Raw genomic sequence first — 20811 nt, forward strand, 5'->3', positions numbered from 1 at the left:
AAAATCGATCCATATTATTGACATCAATTTGATCCAATTTAGTATTAATTTGAGACTTTCAAGACAACCGATTGTGGACAAAAAAATTGCAATGCAATGTTTTGAGCATCAAAACATTTCAAGATTCAAGATTATCAAATTGAGATCATAGCATAATATGATGTCAATTTGAGAATCTTGGAAAAACTGTGTATAGCATTATTATAGTAGAGCTATATATATTTCATTTTTTGTTAAAAATATGAGTTAAATTTTAATGATGATGACGAGGAATCGCTAATGTTGTATAACCCTAAGTGTCTCCTCTATTCAGTTACATTGCAGTAAACGCCTTCCTTTGTTGTCCTCCTTTTGTTTCACTTTACATTACACAAAGTCCTCGAGAAAATGAAACAAAAGAGGGACAGTGGGAGGCATTATTGCACACATATATACATATATATACATCATGTTCTCAGAGGAAACTTCTCCCTCTTTCTCTTGAGAAAAAGACTTTATTTTACTCGAGGAATTTTAAGTCAAAACTTGCATGGGCTACTTTAGTAAAGTTGGCATTATAAAAACACTATAACTCTTATACTCTTGCAAAATGGAAATAGAAAACAAAAAAAGGTGTCGCGTGATCCTTAATTGAGGTTAAGTTAACATGCAGCTTTTTTATAATAATTTCTCATTAAGAACGTTTTTTTCCATCTTATTTCTGTATATCATGCTGCAATTTAAAAAAATCAATTAAAAAGTTAAGACTTATGTATAAAATTAAAATCTAATTTCTATAAATATTCGACAATTTTTTCAATTTTTTTGAAAAACAGAATTTAAATATACTAAATCAACTAAAGTCCTAAAGTCCCCACTTCAAAAGAAGTGAAAAGTGGGGTTGTACCAAAATCCAAATGTACTTAAAAGAGAAAAATCAAAAGCAAAAGACGTACAACAAATCGTACAACGAAAAGTTTTAGATTCGTGGTGAAAATCTGGTTCAGACTACACGGGCTTTTCACCTGCAAGACCTTGGAGATAAAGATCGGGTAGTAAGAAAACGTAGACGTTTGAACAGGTTCAATAAAAGTTTGTTTCTCCTCAGGATTTAAAAGTTTCTCTCTCTCTCCTTTGTCACATCGATTTTCCCTTTCTTCTTATTCAACACCCTCGAAAAAAACAGAAAAAACTTTCCTAAATCTTTATGTACCTCCTATAAATAAAGAAAAAAAAACTATCCAAATCCTCCAAGAATGGTAAAAACAAATCTAAAATTCCGTAGACAAACGTATAATGTAAATTCTCCAAAACAAAAGTAAAAATAGTTGGTTAAGGTGGAGTGACACCTTTGAGGCCTCTTTTAAATCTCTTATTAAATTCACGAATGCCAATCCCGAGTTTATAGGATTTAGAAATTTTACATTCAACAATCTGACAAACTGACAAAATTTTATATTTGGACTCGTTTAAGACGACCTATTGAATTGTATTCAATCGTGTAAATTTCCTTTAAACTGATTCGATTGTTACAAATATAAAGTCTAATGGTATTATCACTGAGGATCATTGTGAGCTATTTTTAACATTCCTCTCGTTCTTTTGCGAAAATTCAGTGGAGAAAAAAGAGAAACAAAATTTTAAGATATTGAATTAAAGTATAATTTGGTAACGATGCTATTTTCGACCTAATTCTTAAGTCTTTACTATTTTTCTTCTAATATTTTTTTTTACTCAAAGAAAAACCTGAATCTTAGGAACTAAATCTTAAAATTGAATTTTAAAACCAAAATTATTTAAAAATAACCTATTTTTAAATTTAGGACTAGATTAAGTCAATTTGCCTTACAATTATACTCTCGAGGCTAGAATTGAATCAAAAGGTTCTAATGTAAACGGATTTAGTCAAAAATGGGTTAAAATTAAAATTTATATTTTACATTGTGCATTTTAATAAAAATCGAAAACTTTTAATTAAGGTAAAAATAACATAAACCTAACCTTAAAGTGATTTTCTTCTTAGATACTTTTTTGAAATTTGTCACATATGAATTTTTCAAAATGAAATACAGGTGGGTTGGAGGCGCATGCTTATTCACGAAATCTTTTTTGACCAAATAGTTATTTGACATAAAACTACTTAACTTAAAATTCACATAATATTAACATTATTTGTCATAAATTTCATTGCACACAAAAACCATTTAACATAAATATAATTTGTCATAGAATTCATAACAGAAATAGGGTAACTGCACCAATTGCCGAGGGTGCTCCAATTGTCGAGGATAATAATTTTCTTTTTTAGATAAATAGTATAATATATAATATTTAAGAACAAAAAAAATTTCTAAATAATCTTTGTATTTTCAACTGTATATTTATATATACAAATTTCGTAGCAATTCTACTGAAATAATTATTTAATTAATATTATAATTCACTGCTGTGAAATTTACACGAATCTCCATTTTCTTAATACTTCAGGTTGATTAAAACAGATTTTTAGAAATGTAAATTAAACGTATTTATAATGACTTTTTGTGTACAAAATTATTATTATAATTTTGTACACGAACTAAATTAATTTTGTATGCATGTTTTTTTGTTAAAAAAAAATATTTAATATTTTTTAAAAGCAAATCATCGGTATTTGGTTCCTTTTTTTTGACAGTTCCATTTTTCGAGGTAATGACTCGAAAATTGGTGTAGTCACTTTTTTCGCTGATGCACCATTTATCGATGGTTAAGTGTTTATTTACTAAACGTCAAACATAAATGCCAAACATTTATAGGTACAGAGAAAAAGATAAAAAATGCTCCAAAAATTTACAACCAACAGAAAATAATCAACCAAAAAAACGAGGAAGACCGAAAAAAAATTAATAAAAAAATGCATTATTTAAAACTAAAAAATTTTGTACTATAGTTTAATTATAATTAACCATTATATTTACAGTTCGTAATAAAAGTTTATTTTATTCGTTTACAAATTTAATGTGACTTAAATTAATTTATTTTTTTAATTAATGTCTGATTAACAAAATTGATTAAATTTAATTAACTTATATTTATAAAAGTTTAAAAAACAGTTAAATAATTTTCTGTCCTGTATCATCTACTATAAAAATGTTTTATATCGATATTATAAATTATTCAATTATAGTTAAATAAATATATTTGTTTTCTGGTAATGTTCTATAATATTTTTATCGAAAAAATAAATATCTACTCGATTTTCTAATATCTGTACAGGTTAATTGTTAGGTTATATTGGGTTATATGTTTAAAAATGTCATACCCTCGACAATTGGAACAGACCCTCGAGAAATTAGCACAAGACCATCGACAAATGGTGCTTTTGCTCGATTGACTTTTAAATATATTTTTTGCTTAACAATTTAGTTTATATTAAAAAAATAAATATGAATATTAAACATTATTAGATCCTTCGTCCAAATATACAAAAATCAAATTTTTAAGTGCATTTACTTCCGAGAAAAAAAATGTCAAAGTCACATGTTGCCTAAAACCCTCGACAATTGGTACAGTTACCCTATTATGTTACATAAAACTCAGATTTAACTTAATTCCCATTTGACATAAAAATTATGTAATTAATTAATAATTATGTAATTGTCATTTGACACAAAATCCATTTGACATAAATATCATTAGACATAAAATTCGTTTGACATAAAAATTTGACGTGAATATATATCATTTATCATAAAATTAAATTGATATAAATATCATTTGGCATAAATGCCATTTAACATAATTCTCATTTGACATAAAATTTACTTCACATAAATTTCATTTGGTATAAATCCTATTTAACATAATTCTCATTTGACATAAAGTTCACTTGATATAAATTTCATTTGACGGATAAGTCATAATTCTCATTGACACATAATTCTCATTTAACATAAAATTCAGTTGTCATAGATTTCATTTTACATAAAGATCATTTTACATGAAAATATAGACGCGAATTTCAAAATTGGCGAATCACAATGTTGTTGATAATATCTAATTGGTTACTTTTAAAATTCGCGCCGATATTTTTATGTAAAATGTAATTTGTGTAAAATGATTTTTTATGTCAAATGAGAATTTTGTTGAATGACTTTTATGTCAAATCTAATTTACGTCAAATGACTTTTATGACAAATGAGAATTATGTTAAATAATGAAATTTATGTCAAGTGAAATTTATGTCACATGAAATTTATGACAAATGAATTTTAGGACAAAATAAAATTTATTAAATGCATATTATGTCAAATGACGTATATGTTAAACAAATTTTACCTCAAATTAATTTTCTGTCAAATAAAACTTATGTCAATTGAAATATATGTCAAGTGATTTTTGGGGCCGTACACATAATACATCACGCAATTTCTGACCATTTTAGACCCCCCCCTCCCTTCATGTCACACACTGTCCCATACATTAGCGCCATTTTTTTATAGGTCGGGGAAATGCCAGTGTAGTGCCGATGTTTTGATTTTTGTTTCGCCAAAGCTTGGACAAGCCACGGCGGCAAGTGCTGGCTCAGTATAGAAAAATTGTTCACGACGCTCTTTGCCAACATTGCTTTTTTGACATAAACTTGAAAAAAATTATAAAAAAAGTTTATGAATGTTTATAAATATAAATTTATTGAAAAAAATTAATATTTTACTTTTCAGTTGTTCATTTTTTATTTTTATTAAATTTAATAATAATAATTTAACATAATTGTCTAATTTTGTAAATAATAAATTATTTAAACAAATTAAAATTATAAACAAAATTTAAACTTCAATCTCAATAATAATTTGGTTCCCAAGTGCGAAAACCAACGCGGCCCAACACTGGCCCAGTATTGGCAAAGCTGGCATCGAGACTTGGCAGACAATATTAGCCTGACTTTGCGCCGACTCTTGTGGTGTTAACCGCGGTTGGACGTCGGCAGCCAGATCTCGGCAGACATTAATGGCCTAATATAGGCCGCCAGATCTCGGCAGACAATTAATGGCCCATTATTGGCAGCCAGATCTCAGCAGACATTAATGGCCCAATATTGGCTGCCATTACTACCCCAGTGTTTCCAAAATTAAAAAAAAAAAATTTTTTCATTTAATTAACTTATTAATTTATAACATTTATACGGCTTATTTCCCTAAATTAAACGCAAACTTACAAATATTTGAAAAATTCTTACCTCTCGCGGGGATCGATACCTGAACCTGACGCACCACAGCCTAACACTCTGACCACCCCAAGTAGAAATGTAATACTGGCATAGTACTGATCTTGTACTGACTGCCAGTATTGCAGTACTGACTCCAGTACTAAGTCAGTACTGGGAAAACCCTGGCTGGTAACGCTGTCCAGTACTGATTTTTACCGGCGGTCAGTATAAGCTCCTTATTTAATTATTAAAGCATGGGGAGTAATTTATTGAATACTAATAATTATTATTAGTATTAATTATTATTAATTAATTATTAGAATTCCTTTTATTAAAATAAGTTTTAAAAAAATATTTTTCTTATTTTTTCATTATTTATTTAAATCTTATTTATTTAAATTAATGACTAAATTATTATTATTACTGGTTATTAATTATTTAAACTTATACTTTATGTAACACTGTTAAGAATTATACACAAAACACTTAAAACTAAGACGGAAAAATATCGCACGCACGGGGGACCGAACCCTAGACCTCGAGGACGCAAGTCGAATACACATACCGCATAGCCACGCAAGCTCGGGAGTTATCTCGCATAAACTTCCTTTTGAATTGTGGGACCGATATATACAGTGCTTTAATAATAAATCCACTGCATATTATATTTATTTCAAGAAAAATTATTATACATATATCTTTATATACATTTTATCAAGTCATTATGTAGTAATTAATAGATACATCATAATAATATGGTAAAAATTATTAATATAATTATTTATTTATTATTTATAATCTAATTATTTATTAAAATAATAATAAAAAAAAATTTATTTAAGAAAAATTTTTGTTAAATAAATAAATAAAAATATATATACAGCTTTAAAAAATAAAATTTTTTTTATTATTAATAATACGTAATAATTCTAAAAATAATTAATTAATAATAATTTATTATTATATTATTAAAATATATCTATTAGTTAATAATAAATTAATAAAATGTTTGATATTATTGCGGATGAATAATGTTTTTACAAATCTTTGCAAATATTTTAATTGTTAATAAATCAAACGATGTTTAATGTTTAATTACATTATAACAAATTTTGATTGTTTTTTTAACTCCTTCGCAGTACTGATTTAGTGTTAAGCCAGTTTTCTGCCAGTACTGATTTTAGAACTTTTCTAACTCCGACATAGTACTGATTCGGTTTTGGAGTCAGTATACTCCCAGTACTGATCGGGTTCCGAAAGTCAGTACCGACGGTCAGTACTGAGTCAGTACCATGTCGGTGTTTAACTCCGTCCTAACTCCGGACATTTCTACTTGGGACTCTGCTACTCTGACTTGAAGTCGAGGAAGCAAAAGGTTTCTTATAAGCTACACTACACTGGCCGATACTGTGCCATTATTGGGCCGAGCTACATCCCAATATTGGCAATTATAATTTGCCATCATAGATACAAAATGATAGACATTAATGTGCCATTCCTGGGCCAAGCTACACCCCAATTCTGGCAATTATAATTTGCCATGAAAGATACAAATTTTTTGCCATTAAAGTGCCAATAATGAGCCATTAATGAGCCGATCTTCGTCACATCACTGGCAATTGAATTTTGACATTAAAGATTGATCAACTTTGCCGTGAATGTGCCATTATTGATCCAAGCAACGCCCCAATTCTGGTAATTATATTTTGCCATCAAAGATACAAAATTTTTGCCATTAAAGTCCCATTAATGTGCCTTTAATGGGCCAATCTTCGTCACATCATTGGCAATTGAATTTAAAAAAATTTTAATATCAAAATTCATGCTATGTTTTTAATATTTAATTATTATCTAAAAATTTGACTAGAATCCATTTTGAAATTGATTTTTACTAGAAAATTCTACGAGAATTTAATTATTTAAATGCAAAAATAAATAATTTATTGAATACAATGAAAATTTCTTAATTTTTAGATAATAAAGGAAAAATTTTACTCAAAAAAAGGTTTCTGTTACATTTATTTAAGAATTTCTTTAATTATAAAATTATTTGAAAACATTAATAACTTCTTTTTAAAATTAATACTTAATTAAACTATTTCAAAAAAAATAATTCTTTAAAATTGACAGTTAAAAATATAGAAAATTCAAAGTTTCGAATATTTTAATTTGAATCCTTTTCAAGCTCATTCAATTATTTAAATACAAAATAAATAATTTATTGAATAACTGAATGTTTCTTAAAATTAAATTCTTATAAAAAATTTTACCAAATTAAAATGCCATTAATGTACCTTTAATGGGCCGATCTTCGTCACATCACTGGAAATTGAATTTTCCCATTTAAGATTGATCAACTTTGACAATAACGTGCCATTATTGGGCCAAGCTACGCCCTCATACTGGCAATTATAATTTGCCATCAAAGATACAAAATGTTTGCCATTAAAGTGCCACTAATGTGCCATCAATGAGCCAATCTTCGTCACATCACTGGCAATTGTCTTTTACCATTGAAGATTGATCAACTTTGCCATGTAAGGTGCCATTATTGGGCCAAGCGCCGCCTCAATACTGGAAATTGTAATTTGCCATCAAAGATACAAAATGTTTGCCATTACAGTGCCACTAATGTGCCATTAATGGGCCGATCTTCGTCACATCACTGGAAATTGAATTTTCCCATTAAAGATTGATCAACTTTGACAATAACGTGCCATTATTGGGCCAAGCTACGCCCTCATACTGGTAATTATAATTTGCCATGAATGATACAAACTTTTTGCCATTAAAGTGCCAATAATGAGCCATCACTGGGCCGATGGTCGGCACATCACCGGCAATTGTCTTTTGCCATTAAATATTCATCAACTCATTACACGGAGAGAAATTTATAGTAGTGGGTAACATAATGATGGTTAGGGTGACCATCTTTAATGCTACGTATACAGACAGCTATCTAGATTGTAGTATTTACTATCAAAAGATTATTGAAATTTGATTGTACAGGTAACAATCTTTGATGTTAAAAATGGTTGGTTGGGGTTATACCATCAGAGATTATTGCCAATCGCCAGAAGAGGGCAGAAGTATGCAGAGCGAGCACAATGTCCGAGCTGTCATATACTTTGAATTACATTGCTTTCCAATTTTTCATTTTATAATACCGTTTACGCATGGATTTGAACAATCTTTTCGGTTATTATATTTTAGAAGACGGTTATTCAGTGCATGCAAGCAGATTTTGTAAAAAGTGTCTGTGTTCAGAGAAAACTTTGTTAGAAAATGTTTGTTTACCTATTTCAGGTCTTTTTTCAGTGCCGTTCTATTGGGCGATAATATCGGAAATCTCATTTAACCTACAAATTTCAAAGACTTTACAACACTTAAAAAAATTTATTGTAAAATGAGAATAACTTGTGCAAGCATTGACCTGTCATTTTAAAAGAAAATCCAATCGTTTGAAATTTTGAGGTTATAAACATGTATAAATTTTATAGTCTTTGATTAACTATAATAAAAATAATTAACTAACTGACAATAGTTGGAATCAAAGGTTCCACATTCCACAACACTGCAATATTTTTTACAAAATTGTCCATTTTAGATGAATCCGAAAACACTCACGAATTTTTTCAATTGCATTGAAACGTGTTGTCATAGTTAAACTTTGACAATATTTGATAGTAGTGACTACAATCAGAAAGTTAGTATATTTATATGATCTCGGGTAACATCTTAGATTGTAAAAAGTGGATAGTAGATTGTACCCAGTAACATAATGATGGTACCACGAACAATCTTTTTTTTAACCATCAAATTCCAACTATCCATTTCTCTCAGTGTAAATATTGATCAACTTTGCCATGAATGTGCCATTATTGGGCCGAGAGCTGGCCCAGTCTTAAAAAATTTGAAATTCTGACCATCGGCGCCATCATTGGCCCAGTAATGGGACGTTTCGAACACCAATAATGGCCCAGTAACTACTGCCAATTCTCGGCAGACATTACTGCACCAATGATGGGCCGTTTTTGCAGTCTTGGCATTTCGCACTTGGGTTCCTATTAAAATACTATTATACTTATTACTATGAATAAAAAATTATTAAAAAATTACCACGTAATTTAAGAATTACGTAAAATGTTAAATGCAATAAGTAAAGTAATTTAATTTAATTATTAAAAATTTAGTTTAATTTATTTTATTATTTCTAACGTATCCCTATTTTTTCTCATCTTTGACTCAATAATTGTATGTCTGAATGATACTGAGATATCAATACGTTACTGTACACATGTGTCGTTAGCATAGTGGTTAAAGCGTTAGTCTGTTAGTCCGTAGGTCGTAGGTTCGATTCCCCTCGTGAGCAATTTTGTTTATTTTCATAGGTTTGCGATATTTCTAGATTCCAATCGTTAGGTACTAAAATATGAAAATCTAATGCACACTTACTGTAATTGTTTATTATTTAATTTTTAAATGTTATAAACAATTTTTTTCTACTTCATTTACTATATCCATTGTTAGTCACCATCTTTAATACAATTTAATTAAAAAAAAATATTTTATGAATAATAACTATTTATTAATATTATTTACCATTTTGTTGCTAAATTATTTATAATTATTAATTTACGACTAATTAATAACAATACGGCATTTATTGCGGCAATATTCTCAGCCAACACTGGTCCAGTGCTGTGCCAGCGCTGCCTGGCAGCACTGGCAGGCAGTACTTCGCCAGGGTTAGACAGCGTTATCATCCCAGAGTTATGCCAGTACTGCCAGTGCTGGCGCAGTACTCCGCCAGTTGTAAATTTCCCATTGGGATCGTCACAAATGTCTTAAACCCCCCCTCCCCCTGTTCGCGTGACGTATTATGTGTACGGACCCTTATGTGAAATAAAATTCAAGTCAATTGTATTTTTACGTTAAATGGAACTTATTGCTAAATGATTTTTATATCAAATAAAATATATGTTGAATTAATTGAGGAGCTGGATCGAAGAACCGGCTCTTCGCTGTTCGCTCGGACCGCATGCGCTAATATCAGTCGGGTGGAAGTGAGGGCCTCTGTGCCATTCACTCCTACCCGACTGGTATTAGCGCGTGCAGTCCGAGCGAAGAGCCGGTTCTTCGATCCAGCTCCTCAATTCTATGTTAAATAATATATATATATATATATATTATATAAATTTTATGTCTAATGAAATATATATCAAATGGATATCATATTAATTACAGTCTATACTAAATATCCCCCCGCTTACTATGAGATTTTTGTTTGCAGGTCTGATATATTTTTTTAAGATAATAAATGGGTTGGTCGATTGTCCTTATATTTTGAGTTTATTTAAATTTTATGTTCCACGAAAAACTACTCGTCGATCACAATTACTTAAATTACCAAATGCCAGAACATGTTATCTTGATAACTCTATTATTAATAGACTTAGTGTGGAGGTTAACAAATATAATGATCTTATAGATTTTTTTGGAGTTACTCTCTAAATTTGAATTAGTAAAAATGTTTACTAATTTGAATTAGTGACTGACTTTTTGCTTTTGAATTAGTAAATTTTACTAATAAATAGTAATTTCTACTAATTTATTAGTAAAGTTTACTAATTCAAAAGCAAAAAGTCAGTCACTAATTCAAATTAGTAAATATTTTTACTAATTCAAATTTAGAGAGTACTCTTAGTGCGTTTATAAGAAATTTGCGTATCGTAACTACGGATGTAAATAATAATGCGGCCAGTTAGCTTTTAGTTATTAATTTAAGTATAATCTTTAATTATATTAGTACTTTGTACGAAATGGTTTTACCCGTTAACATTTTGAATAAATAAATAAATTCCATTTATGCAATATAAATTGTATGTTTAATGAAATGTATGTCAAATTAAATGTTTTTTATACCAAATAGTATTTGTATTTCTAATTTATTTTAATCCAATTAAAATTATTAAAAATAAATAAATAAAAATAGTAATTATAAATAATAATAACCGCCCTAATCACCGATTAAATACCGGGCCGGCACCAATAAGCAACCTACTCGGTATTAATATAATTGCCGGCACAACTAACTAATTAATTTATTATTAATAATTAAATTAATAAATTAATTAATAAATTAATTTTCAAATTTTTTTTCTTTTCTTTAATTCTTTTTCTGATAGTTTAACATTGGCAAACAACCGGGAGGACACTGGGTTAGTACTAATATTTTTGTCGGCAAAACTTCTGTGACAGTAGAAAGCATTAAGTAAATTTTTGTGCTGGGCCGGTGCTGGGCCGGCACAAATATTATCACCGGAAAATCTCCTTCGTCCGTATAAAAACAAAACCAAATAGTAGTACCGGGCCGGTGCTACGCCGGTGCTGGGCCGGTAAAAATATTATCACCGGCAAATCTCCTTCGGCGGTATAAAAACAGAAGTAAATTATAGTACCGGGCCGGTGATACGCCGGTGCTGGGCCGGTACAAATATTATCACCGGCAAATCTCCTTCGGCGGTATAAAAACAGAAGTAAATTATAGTACCGGGCCGGTGCTGGGCCAGATATTTTTAATCAACCGGCCCGGTAAACACTACCAGTACCGGTAGAAATCCACATTTACCACCGAGCCGGTACTGGGCCAGTATTTATTTCATATCCGGCCCGGTACCTTTTTGCCGGTACCGGCATATGTCCGACTTTACAATCGGTTCGGTACCATGCCGGTCGTTAGTGCTGGCACACCTCCAACTTTTCTGCCTGGGCGATCGGACAAGGCTTAAAAATGATTAATTTAGTGCTAGTTTCTCACAATAAATTTTGAAAATAATTGATCGATACATATATTGTTAAAAATGAAATTTTATTTTAAAAATTTTAAAATCTTATCGTAAATTATTTTAAATTTTTTAAAAAATATTTTTATTAAAAACTACGCGTGAAAACAAAGCTTTCCGTGTAGAAATGGTGGTTAGGTTCCAGTGGGGACCACACTAGTTTACCCCATTTAAAATAGGGCTCCAACTAGAGAAACTGGTGGGGTTCTAGTCGATTTTGTCACGCTCCTGTTGATAGGGTCCCGACTAGAAGTTCTAGTTTACTTCTACCGGTTCTAAAAATTATTATTTTTCAACTTAACCTATTTATAATTGAATTCTTCATTCACATTAACATTATTAACGAATGTTGTACACGAAAAACCTGGAACTAGAATTAAAAATCTCGTGCCCATGGGGGATCGAACCTTGGACCTTGGGGACTCCAGTCGGATACACATACCTCACAGCCACGCTAGGTTGGAAGGACCTTTGCTTAAATTACATTATGAATTATGGGGAGATATTATTCACTCTTATTTAACTCTGCATTGTTAATGATAGTTAATAATAATTAATTATAACATTACTTACCAATTAAACATTACTAATTACATTACACGGAAAAAAATTTCCTGTGAAAATTACAAGATTTCCTGTGCCATCTATGAACGGCGGTTGTAGTATCCACAAACGGCTGAGTTTGGGAAATACACAAACCAGAATGAGTCTTGTCACAAACTTCAGTTTACGATTCAACAGCTTAAACAGTCACGCAGCAGACGACAAGCAGACGTTCACTTGAATTTTCTTGCGCATGCGTGGATTTCTTGGTGTTATAACAGATTGGTTTGTGGTACACACAAACCAGCTTGTTGGAAACACAAAACTCGCCTGCATAAAGCACAACTTAACCTATTTGTATATTTTACGAAAAAGTTTGTGTTTTCTATAAGAAATTTTTTTCCGTGTACTTTTTATATTTTTATATTTACTATAATTATTATAATTATATTATTGAATTTATTATTGTAATTGTAAGAATATAACATAATTTTAATTATTAATTAATGTTTTTATTAATTGCCAAAAAGATTTTTATTAGATAAAATTGTTTTATTTGAATTTTTTGCAAGAATATTCTACAATATTGAAATTTTCTTTAAAGTATGTTAAAAAATTAAATAATCAAATAATATGCAAAATTTTGTAATAAATAATGCTGGTAAATTTTTCTGTTAATTAATCTGAATTATTTATCTAAAAAGACAATTTATGTATAATACTTGTACACTAGTTTGTCTAGTTGGAAATCAATAAGGTCCTGATCAGTTTTCTCTAGTCTAGGTTATCCTAACTAGAATCTGATAGTTTTCTAGTGAGTTTTTCTAGTCTAAACAGGGACTAAACAGGGGAAATTCCTACACGGGTTTTCATTATAATAACGTCCAATTTGATCAATTTTTGACCGAGTTATAAGCATTTAAAACAAAAATTTACGTAAAAAACGTCATTTTTCAAAAATCTGTATCTCCTGAACCGCTTTATGAAAAAATTTGAAAAAAATCAAGGTAGCTTATTTCAAAGAGTACTAAAAGAAAAAAATGTTTAAAAAAAATTTGAGATGCAAAAGCAAAATAATTTCCGATTTGGACTGGAATGCCTCATATATGTACATATACATGTATATTCATATAAGACATTGTCATATAATAACGTGATTTTAATTTCCACTAATACAACCGCATTTACACGAAAGCATTGTTAACAATACCTACATACGAAGTAAAGAGGCAGAGATAGATTATAATGGTCCGCTCTACAATGGCTTATTGTGACTATATACTTTCTTAATAAGTGCTTACGATCGAACCAAGCCTCTTTTTTTCAGTAACAGTAATTTTGAAAATAGTTTCTGCCCTTGATGAAGACCCTGTTCCAGAATAATGGTTTTAGTTCGCAAAAAAAGAAAGAAAACAATTTCTTAAAAAATTCAAATAAAGAACACTGTCTTTTGTTTCCAAAAACGATCGTTTCTTTAAAACAAAAAATTTAAATTAAACCCCACCTAGGATATTGTTTTAAAACTAAAATTTTCCCACCGACTTCTAAAAAATTGTTGCAATTATTCTTTTGCATCGTTAAGTCTCTCTAAATAATAATTGAATGTACCTATGATACATTTTTAATTTGTTTGTTAATAATTAGTTATAACTCACTAATTGATGAAGTAAAAAGTAAGCCTACATTTTATTAACAATTAGTTACTTTTGACCAATTCAGATTTAGAGAGAAACTCCAATAATTTTATGCTCTTTGTTCAAGTTCCTGTGTCTATGCCACTACAATTATGCCAATATTGTCATAATGTTAGGACATTATTTCTGTACAAAGAATATTGAAGTAATGTTTGACAATTTTGATGCAAATTCAAGTGTTGTACCGTGTAAATCACACCCCAATGGGAAATTAACCATTGGCGCAATAATGGGCCTATATTGGAAGCCAGCAGTACCAATAATAGCAACCAATATTGGGCCACTATTGCCAAAGTCTTGGGATGATCACGACTTTGCCAAGCATTGGCAGCCAATATTGGATCACTATTGGCTGCCAAGGCAAATGCCGGACTTTCCAAGCCTTGGCTATTCATTGGCAACAAAGATTGGACCAATATTAATGACCAATTATTTACCAATGCTTTAAAATTAAATTAATGCTTGGTTATTTCTTGGTTATGTAAGGGATATTTTTAAGGGTATTCAGGTTGAAGTAACACAAAACGGAATAAAATATATAAAAATCATTTAATTAAAAGTCGACTATTATTATGATACATATTTGGCAAGGGCTCACGTCGGACTGACTCGTCATCATTCGTCGTTGATTTTCAAAACCTTTACAGGCATAAACACACGTAAACATACACAAGTACATAAATAGTGATAAAGACTAACACCTTATACTTACCAATACTGAACCAACGTTTGAAATCAATATTTTACAAATACCAACAACACATAGCAAAAATTTTTCAAAAAAAAAATTTGTATTACTAATCTAGAGAAGGAAAAATAATTAATTTAATTAGAACACTCTGTTAAAAACAGAATGTGATAAAAATCAGACAAAGATAATATTTGTCTAAGTTTGAGAATTCAAGCGTCTCTTGTTATATAGAACTGGCAACACAACTTGTTAGTGAGTGAAAGAAGCTCTTACGCACCCTGGTGTTCGATTTTGAAATGTCCCGCGCTGTTTCAAAGTATGTGCTTGAAATTACTTAGGATAGTGCCACCAGGGTGCGCCAAAGTTTCTTGCTCTCGTTAACAAGTTGTGTTACCAGTTCTATATAAGAAGAGACGCTTGCATTCTCAAATTTAGACAAATATTATCTTTGTCTGATTTTTATCACATTCTGTTTTTAACAGAGTGTTCTAATTAAATTAATTATTTTTCCTTGTCTAGATTAGTAATTCAAATTTTTTTTTTTTTGAAAAATTTTTGCTATGTGTTGTTGGTATTTGTAAAATATTGATTTCAAACGTTGGTTCAGTATTGGCAACCAAGAAATAACCAAGCATTAATTTAATTTTAAAGCATTGGTAAATAATTGGTCATTAATATTGGTCCAATCTTTGTTGCCAATGAATAACCAAGGCTTGGATAGTCCGGTATTTGCCTTGGCAGCCAATAGTGATCCAATATTGGCTGCCAATGCTTGGTAAAGTCGTGATTATCCCAAGACTCTAACAATAATAGCCCAATATTGGTTGCCAATGTTTGACCAAGAAAAAACTGTTGGCAGCCAATATTGGTCCATTTTTTAGCCAATAGTGACCATTGGCAATTTCCCATTGGGACTGAGTATTAAATAAAGTATTAATAAGTATTAATAAATAAATAAGTATTAATAAAGTATTAAATACTCTATATTTTATTGTACAAACCTAAGTTTTAGGCTATTTTAAGTAAAGCTTGTTAGATCTAAATATTTATTTGATTTACAGTTTTTTTAAAGTAAATTTTTAATTTGAACTAAACACTACTAAAAATAATTTTTTTATTTTCAGCCCACTTTTGATTAAAATCTTTTTTTCTAAAGCATTAGAACATTTTAAACTGAATTTTAGCCTTGAAAGTATGATTTTAAGTCCTAAAGTTATGATTTAACCCTTAGTCTTAAATTTTAAAATAGGCTACTTTTTAAACATTTTGGTTTTAACATTAGAATGTAAATGATTTAAAACCGTTTTTTGTGCATTTAACATAACCTGAAAAATACTTTAATAAATTAGGGATTTTTTCATTTTTCACTGAAAATTAATCAGTACTGTTACTAATGCATTTAATAAGCAAATCGTTGCTTAAAACGTCAAAAGTGGCTAATTTAAATTTTCATAGATAAAAATAATCTACTTTTCAATCATTTTCGTTTTAAGATCCAAGCAGACTAAAACTTCATTTTTTCTCTATTAAAAAAAAAATTTATCGTACTTTTCAACAAAAAAATGAAACCACACGACATTCAAGCATTTTCCTACCCACAGTGGCAGCACTGTTCTTGACACACTAACAGGGTACTTCAGCTAATTTTCCCTACACTCTTTTCGACATCATTAGACCAATTACAATAAATATCAAAGTACCTACAATATTTTATCCTCTATGCATAAAATTATCCACATACTTTAAATAAATAAAGTCAACTAACAGAAAAAATAATCTTCCCCTTCTAAAGTGCTAACAATACAAAAATGATCTAATATTAAAATTACCCTATCGTAGACAAAATATAAAAGTATAGACTCGAAAAGCCACCATCGGAAACCACCCAATCTATTGATTGGTTCAATTTTTCAATTTCCGTTTCGACGAGTTTATATATACATATAAAATATCGTTTATATTGAGAGAGAAAGAGAGTGACCTCGGAGGGGTCTTTATAATCGAACAATTTCACACCATATGCAAAAGTCTAGAAATATAATGAGACAAAAAAGAAAAAATTACGCAAAAATCAATTAAAGGGTTTCTGTCTCTAAAATTAGCGCACCCCGCCCTGACTTTCTTATGCCACCGACAAAAAAAAGTGTCAATAAATGTACATATATATTGTATGATTAGTGAAACTCCATGGCCGAAATAAAAAAAAAAAAAGAAGCGATGCTCTGGTAGAAATCTCTCTCTCTCCCTCTCTCGAGCGCGCTCTCCTCACGGAGAATCGATTCTAATTCCGAAATACGTTGCGCACAGCATAGGCCAGCACACACCGTTCAGAGCCTCCCCTTTTGTATATAGTGTAGAGCTAGGGGCTAGAAAATATAAACATAACCAAGGCAACAGGAAAAACTCTTGCACTTTGGGGATCTCTTTCTCTCTCTCTTGTCGTCGCCTATATCACCAGAGAGAAATCCCTCTTTGCACGTGTGTGCTTTGCGCCGGGGGGCCATCCGAAGACGAGGGTCTTTCGCCTCTCTCTCGATTCTCTCGACCATTCCTCTCACTCTCTTTCTCTCGACCATAAATTTATTTATTTCTCCCTTAGAGTATGGTTGAGAGAAAAGCAGACAAGAGAGAAAAAAACAAGCAAAATATAGAGAGAACGAGAGAGAGAGAGGCTTCTGCAATCTGCGTTTGTTCCAGGGGCGAACTCAGTGAGGAGAGAGGAAAAGAGAGACAGAGAAGGAAGGAGAGAAAGAGATGATGCTGTGGGAGGGGCGCGCGCTCACCGAACGTGGAGAGAAAAAAGACAGAGAGACAAAATTCAATGCTCTGATAATACAAAATCACTAATCTTCCCCCTCCCACACCCTCCTAGTTCGAAAAAAACAAAAAATACACCCCTAGTGGAAAAAAGGAATATCTTACACTTGGAAAACACACCCCGGTGTTACAAACGGCGTCTGCTAGGTGCCAGGATGATCGGCAGTAGTAGTCTCTTCAAGCGAATTCATACAACGATTTCCAAGAACAACCAAATTAACAGCCTAATATCACTCACTCTCTTTTAAGGGATGATGATGATGATGATTTTAAATTCCTGTCCACTCGTTCACCATTTAAAACCGAATTTTTTTCAAAAAAACGAAAAATAAAACCGGCTTCGTAAGAATAAGGGTGGGAATGGGGAGGTAGTAGTAAAACTTCACCCCTTTTTTTCCCGAAGGGGGGAGGCGCGATCACGTTCTCAAGATGACGATTTTCTGACAGCACCTTTCACCAGGAACACTCGCGAATTTTACGAGCGCCATACGAGTGTGGCGCGCGAATTTTTTTTTTTTGCCCGGGAAAGGGCGAAATTTATTTAAGCGCAGACTTTTTGCCTGTTTCTTTTTTTGTTACTTTTCTCTTTTTCCCTACTTTTCCAAGTATCGAACGAACGAAAATGTTTTTTTTCCTCCTTTTTTTTAGGGAAATAAAAGACCGCGCTATACGAAGACTCGACGACTTTTGACAGGAGCGACAAGTCGAACGCGCACTGGCGAACTGACGACAAAAGCGCCCTCTCGCCCCGCCCGACGCCGTCAACGCCAACGTCCAGGCGCTCCTCATCGATCGACGATGGGGAGTCTTATTCGTTGCATGCCTCGACGTTCTTGTCGCTGCTGATGCTTTTTCGCTATATAGCGATTTGCCGGTGGCAGGCGTCACGGCGCCGGGTTCTCATTTTAATTTCCCCTATTTTTCTTTTTGTCACAAAACGAAAAGAAGAAAAAAATTGTACTATTTTAATTAATCTAGAATTGAACCATAATAACATGGAAACTAGATGTTTTTCTAACTATATTTATCTAGAAATAAAAACCATGGTTTATTTAATTAAGGTCGTGTCTCTCTCTTTCTCTCTACCGAAAAAATGGTTAGCCTTCGTGTCTGAAATACACTACCACCGACTCACCTATATTGATTTTTGACTAATAATTGAACTACAAAAAAAATCTTTTGAATTTTGTACTTGAAATTAGAAACTACTTGAAACAATATTAAAATTAAAAACCATTGGGGATTTTCAGGAAGTACGATATAATCGTAACTATAGAAGATAATATTATATTACTGTAAAGATATTGTAAACTTTTTCAAAAGGCGACTTCAAAAACACACCGGGTGCATATCATTAAAAGACACATAAAAATCAAGTTATCAACACCATATGTGGCGAAATACTTTCGATATTTTATCTTTCCTTAAAACAATTCGAATCATTATAGAAAATAGTTCAAATGCGCACGTGCAAACTTCCATTTGACAATTTCTTTTATATTTAATGATTAGTTTATTTCCATTAAATTTCTTTTTGAGATTACTTTTATATTTTCTAATATTCAATATTCACTTGTTAACATTAATTATTATTATAAAATTTGATTAAATAATGAATGACACTTTTTTAAGCGGGAGATTTTTTTGTTTCATTTCTATTTAAATAAACAGAATGTAAATTGAAAAGAAGTAAATTCTGGAAAAGTTTTTACTTAATAATTAATAATATATTAACAATTACCATCAAAAATAATTAAAATTTTACTCATAATTATAATTATAAATAATAATTTCAATATAAATTATGAATAATAATTATAATTTCAATAGTAATGACAAATAGAGGAAAGATGTCTTTTTCAATACAAATAACAATAATAATTAATATTAATTTAATTAAATATAGTGAATAGAATGCAAATTGAAAATAAAATAAATTCTAGAGGATTTTCTACAAAAAATGGCAACAATAAAAACCTGTTGCCAAACTTCATCACTAATAGTTTTGTAACAGTTGATTTTTGTTTTAATTGATGCTTCCCTATTGAAAATACCCACATGGGTTCCTACATGGGATCTTACGTGGGTTCTTATACAAAAACCTGTATAAAATCCCAGATCCCACGTAAGAATCCACATGGGATCCCATGTAAAAGCACATGTATATTTGGGACACGATTTGAAACAAGAATTCATGTGGGAATTTGAGTTTGTGTATCTACATAAAAATCCACATGAATACATAAAGGATTCCATAAAGGATTTCATATGGGATTTCATGTTTCATATATGGGTGATTCTCCAAAAAACCTCATTTTGCGTGTAATCAAGATTTTCTAAATAATTATAATCATTTGGGAAAATACCAAGTCATATTTCCCTATTTTATCACTTTTTCTAAATGTTCTGCAAGAAAAAGTTGTAAAATTTTATTGTTTAATACATTTTTAAAATATTTTACCACCTCAAAATCGATTTTCTAACCTGTCATCTAAGTGCTTTTCATTTTTTCAATAGATAAAACAATTATTTAAAACATGAAAATTGGTACTTTATTAATTTTTTCTAAAAGTTATGATATTTAAGAATAATTTTCAAAAATATAAATAAAATATGTCGTGTAGTTTTTTTAAATATAGAAAATGAAATTTGTCATGTAGTACCGCGTCATTCCTCTCACTCGTTGAATATTATCCAATATTTTTGCTGTGGGTAGAGATATTGCTTAATTATTGTGATCAATATTTAAATTAACATCTCTAATATTAATTTCTTAAGTTACTTTTTAAAAAATGTCATTATTTTGCGTTAAAAAAATTAAAATTGAGACATAAGCAGAGATTCACAACCTATAAAGCGTCATTCCTCTCACCGCTAATAAAAACAATATTAATATATATAAATTGATCGCAAATTTTTTTCACATAAAGTTATCCTTTATAAACATGATAGGGCATTCTAAGCTGGAGGAAAATTATTTGTCAATTAAATAAAATTAAAAAATGTTGAAATCGTCATTCCTCTCACCCGTCATTCCTCTCACTTTTTTGAATAAAA

General features: G+C 30.5%; 1 protein-coding gene across 2 annotated transcripts in view; it reads right to left on the reverse strand.

Annotated features, from left to right (window-relative positions):
• LOC122499170 (guanine nucleotide-binding protein G(o) subunit alpha) overlaps window positions 1-20811 on the reverse strand; it is a 132117-nt gene that overhangs the window by 100285 nt on the left and 11021 nt on the right. Inside the window, exon 1 of one of the 2 annotated variants that reach the window (XM_043607332.1) lies at window positions 17860-18484. The exons of the other annotated variant lie outside the window; for it this stretch is intronic. The gene's annotated coding sequence lies outside the window, so the exon portion shown is untranslated. Of the gene's footprint in view, window positions 1-17859; window positions 18485-20811 lie in introns of those variants that run through there. 2 annotated transcript variants of the gene reach the window in all.

The sequence above is a fragment of the Leptopilina heterotoma genome, unplaced genomic scaffold (genome assembly GCF_015476425.1).
Source record: "Leptopilina heterotoma isolate Lh14 unplaced genomic scaffold, ASM1547642v1 Lhet_100, whole genome shotgun sequence".
Taxonomy (NCBI): domain Eukaryota; kingdom Metazoa; phylum Arthropoda; class Insecta; order Hymenoptera; family Figitidae; genus Leptopilina; species Leptopilina heterotoma.